Source organism: Halichoerus grypus, chromosome 9, assembly GCF_964656455.1.
Source record: "Halichoerus grypus chromosome 9, mHalGry1.hap1.1, whole genome shotgun sequence".
NCBI lineage: Eukaryota > Metazoa > Chordata > Mammalia > Carnivora > Phocidae > Halichoerus > Halichoerus grypus.
The window spans coordinates 42,384,291-42,389,186 of record NC_135720.1 but is presented as its reverse complement, the minus strand read 5'-3'; the positions used below and the strand labels follow the sequence as shown (position 1 = coordinate 42,389,186).

Sequence of the window (4,896 nt, the reverse complement as noted above, 5' to 3'; positions counted from 1 at the left end):
TGTATATTATATGCTGTACAAAGATATATATTTGAGGACTCCTGGTGTCTCAAGATGCCAACAAGAGTGTTCTGAGTCTTATCTGAAGGCCATTACGTAGTTCTTTTAAGATGACCTTCCTTGAAAAGAGGGTCATATTTTTTTCAGTGTTTGAAAGTTTTTTATTTTATTTTATTTTTTATTGTTTTTAGCCATTTGAGTTCTAGAGTTTAAAATAGTCTTGAGACTGATAGGTTCTACATGACATTAAAGCACACTTAATTATAATTCATAGTGGTTAAATGACAGAACATGAAATCAAGGAATAAGAGAAATATCTGATAAACAAAGGCTGTTTATAGATAGTATGGATATTTTGGGGGTGTCACTGAGAAATAAAAAGGTGTTGAGTCCATATCAGTGAAATAACCAAGCATTTAATAAGACTTAGAAAAAGATGATGGACTGAGTACATTTATCTACCTCTGTCCTTGCTCTAAGTTCCCTGAGCTGAAAAGAAAGATCTAAAACCAAGTACTAATACTTCAATATGCTGAAAAATAAAAATAGCTTTCTTCACTATATGAGATGTTCTTCAGAATTCTTGAAAGGCAGAAATGAGCCTGAATTAGAGCAAAAGAGAACAAATGGCTAACAGTACTTGCAGGAGGAAACTGCTTTAAAGGAGAGTTGCTTCCAGAACAGGCTTTTCAGAGTGAACATTCTCACAGGACATGAGGAGAGAGATGGTACAGTAATACAGGGTTGCCAAACCTATTTCCCAAAAAGAGTGGGGCATACACATTTTTTTTATCTTGAACCATTTTTAAAAGCTTTTTAAATGTATAATTTACATGTACTAACCTGCATATATTTAAAGTGTACAATTTGATAAGTTTTGACATAGGAAAAGTTTTCAATTAGCAATAATCGAGCCTCGGATAAACCTCATTGGCTACGATACTGCCACTGCGCAAAGCTATAAGTTTTGACATAGGAATGAATCTCTGAAACCATCATCATGGTCCTGACCATGCCCCTACCTCTCACAGTATATTTACCTCATGTCCTTTTATAATTTTCCTTGTCTTTCCCACCTCTCCAGGTAACTATTGATTTACTTTCCCATATAATGGATAGTTACCTTTGCATTTTTTCTTGAATTTATATGTTTGGAATCATAAGCCATTTGCCGTATTTTTTCCCTTTTCTGTATGTGTCATAATTACTTTGAGATTCATCAGTGATTTTATATGAGTAGCTCATCTTTTTTTGTTCAGTAACATTATTTTTGGATATACCACAACTAGTTTATCCATTCAGCTTTGTATGGGCATTTGGGTTATTTTTAGATGTTGACTATTAAAACTAAAGCTGGTATAAATACTTTTTTAAAAAGAGGAGAATATTTTTAACTAAATATAGTGAATAATTTCAGATGAATTCAGGAGGACTTTGCAGCCATGAAATTCTTGGAAATTAAAAATTAGCTGAAATTTAAAACTCTCTAAAGATGGAATGAATAAGGTTAAAAATGGACTGGAAGGTACCAAAGAGAGATTTTTCACAGAATGTAATACTAAAGGACAAAAGGTATAAAAAAACCCAGTAAAATTGAGATATAAAGAAGAAATTAGATGTTCAAACATATATTTAATAAGGTGAAGAGAACAAAGATAAAGAGAAGAAATAATTGAAGGAATAATGAAAGATCACTTCAAAGGACTGATAAAATATATACACTTTTGGTGAAAGGACTTGCTGAACATGAAATAAAATGAATGAGAGAAAACAGATCCTGACAAAACATGGTGAAATGTCAAAATATTAAGGATAAAAATAAAACCTAAAGACGTCTAGAGAGGTTAAATAGGCTTCTGTCAGGCCACCCCAAGATGGGCCACTTTGGCATGAAGATTATTTTGAGTTAAAAAGCAATCAAAACCCAGTGGATTCAGGGAAAGCTCTTTACCTCACCTCAACTGCCTAAAAGAATTTAGATAAAGGATCTGCTTTAGGAAGAGAGCTATCACCATAGATAACTACATTAGACCAGGAACTAGGTGCTGCAGACAGGGAGGAAACTGGCAAGGCCTGTTTGATCAAAGTCCTCTAAGTCCCATTGTTCCTGAGTGGCTCAGAAAACATTTGTTTGTCCAGCATTTACACTTTTTCATCTTTCTGTGAATTTCATTCTTTCCCTTTGAAGTCCCAGACTCCTACCCCCTTCTCCTTAGTTCAGAATGACATATGTGCCTCATTTGTCTGACTGTCTTTGGAATTTCCATGTCTCTATGGATTCTCCATATGCATGAAATTAAATTTGACTTTTTTCCTCTTAATCTGTTCTCATGGCAATTTGATTCTTAGTCTAGCTAGAAGGATATTGAAGTAGATAGGAAATTCTTTCTCCCTGACACCTCCTGCAAATGAGTATCACTTGTTTTGGTACAATGAAGATTTTTAAAAATGAGAAAGAAAACTGTTGGCTAATTCCATTAACAAACAGATGCAAAATTCTAAAAAAAAATAAGATAAAATCCAGCAATATAGTAAAATAATATTATGACTAATAATACATCATGACTTATATATTTCTTTTAAATGCAAAAATAATTCAAATTAGGAAATTTATTAAAGCAATTTACTGCATTACATTTTATTAGAAGAAAAATATATGTTCACTCTGAAAAAAATAGGAAAGAAAATAACACACCAGTTCTTAATGTGAATTTCTAGCAGAGTAGGTCTAATCTGATGTGCCCTTAGTCTGTTAAAAGATGGCCCTAAAGTAAAGTATACCTGTCAGAGATCCACAAATATGTTCACAAGAGATTAGAAACACTTCTGCTAAAGTCAAGAACAAGATAAAGATGCCATTTACTTTACCTACTGTTCAATGTACATTGGGCTTAGCTAATGGTATAAGATAACCAAATGAACTAAAAAGTTTAGTTACTGGAGTACCTTTATATACTTTCTGCTCATTTTTTTCTGCTGTAAACCAAGTGTTTTTACTAATTTAAACTTCCACTATCAATGATTAGTATTCCTATTACCTCAAATCATTAATGACATTTGTTATTGCCAGTCCATAATTTTGGCCAATTTGGTATGTGTAATGTTATCTTACTGTGATTTTAATTTGAGTTTCCCTGACCACTCATGAGTTGTAGCAACTTTTAGTATATCTATTTGCAGTTCAAATGTCCTTTATGATATTCCTATTCAGGTATCTTGTCTATTTTTTTTAAAGATTTACTTATTTATTTTAGAGAGAGAGAAAGTGAGCAGGGGGGTAAGGGGGGATCAGAGGGAGAGAGAATCCTGAAGCAGACTTCCCACTGAGCATGGAGACCAGCACAGGGCTCCATTCCAGGACCCCAAGATCATGACCCGAGCTGAAATCAGGAGTCGCTGCTTAAGCAAATGAGCCATCCAGGTGCCCCTCAAGTATCTTGTCTATTTTTAAGATTTGTCTTATCTTCAATTTTTCTTATATTTGTGTAAGTTCTTTATAATATTCTGAATATAAACTCTATTGATTATTTGTGTTGCAAATATCTTGTCCTACCCTGATGCTTGCCTTTGCACTCTCTTAATGTTATCATTTGATAACAGGAGTTCTTAATTCTAATTTTAATATAGGCCGATGTATCAATCTTTCCCTTTACACTTAGTACATTTTGTGTCCTGTTTAAGAAGTATTTATCTATTACAAAGTCATAAAGATATTCTCCAACTTTATCATTTAGAAACATCATATTCCTTATATTTACATCACATTTATGCACATCATATCTATGTCACATATCTACAACCCATTCAGAATTCATTTTTGTGTATGGTATAAGGAAAGGTCAAATTTCTCTTTGATACATAAATCCAGCAACCTAACAAAATTTACTGAAAAGATCAGCTTTAGCACTTTGCACTCGGGAGGCATCCTTGCTTTAAATGAAGTGTTCACATTTATACTGGAAAGGTTCCAGACTGGGTACTTTCTGTGCCTTCTGTTCTATTTAATTGGCCTATTTATCTTTCTTTACTCCAACACCAAAGATCTGAATTGATGAAGATTTTAAATTGTCTTGATAATAAGTAGGGTAAATTCACTTTGTTCTTCCTTAAGAATGTTATGCCTATTCTTTGCCCTTTAGAGTCCCATATATATTTTAGAATCAGATTGTTAATTTCCTATAAAAATCTCTTGATATTTTGATTGGGATTATGTTAAATCTATAGATCCATTTAGGGAAATATGACATTGAATTATCTAATAAGGAACCTTTATATTGCTACTCTATTTAGGTCTCTCATTTCTACTGATAAATTTATGTTTTGTGGATGGGGACTTTGTACACCTTTTTAAAGATTTATTACTTGGAATGTGATTGGTTTTTTTTTTTTTATGCAATGAAATGGTGTCTCTTTTTTTGTTTTTACAACTGTAATTTTCCTGTTTGCTAACGTGTGTGGAAAATGTAAATGCGTCCTATGTAAGTATAAAGATTGTATATTTGGTAGCTTTTGGGTCTAATTAATAATGATTCCTGAAGAAATGATGGTCATTATATATCTGATTTGAATATTAAGATAATGATAAAGAAAAGGGCCTTTACAGAGCCTTGTTTTTATGGTTTAAAATTTATTTATTTTGCAATGTTATCTACTCTTGTTTCTTGCTTTGCAGAGCCTACAATTATATTCTGTCCCTGCATGGGCATTAGAACTCAGCTCTAGTGAGCTGTGCATGTATAAGGTTCCAGGAGGCCAAAAGACCACTGTGGGGCCTAGTCATACTCTTAGGGCTCTGGGTTTAAGTTGTCTCTTATTTTATGGCACTTTTATGTTGTCCTTTATTTTATTTAGTCTTGATGATGTATTAACTTTTGTTACATTGTATCTAGCTACCTT

At 32.8% G+C, this 4,896-nt stretch overlaps 1 non-coding gene across 1 annotated transcript; it reads right to left on the bottom strand.

Annotated features, from left to right (window-relative positions):
- Positions 1-816: 816 nt before the first annotated feature.
- On the bottom strand, positions 817-960 carry LOC118527798 (U4 spliceosomal RNA). Its single transcript, XR_004913269.1, has one exon. It is a non-coding gene; the product is annotated as a U4 spliceosomal RNA (small nuclear RNA).
- Positions 961-4,896: the final 3,936 nt, after the last annotated feature.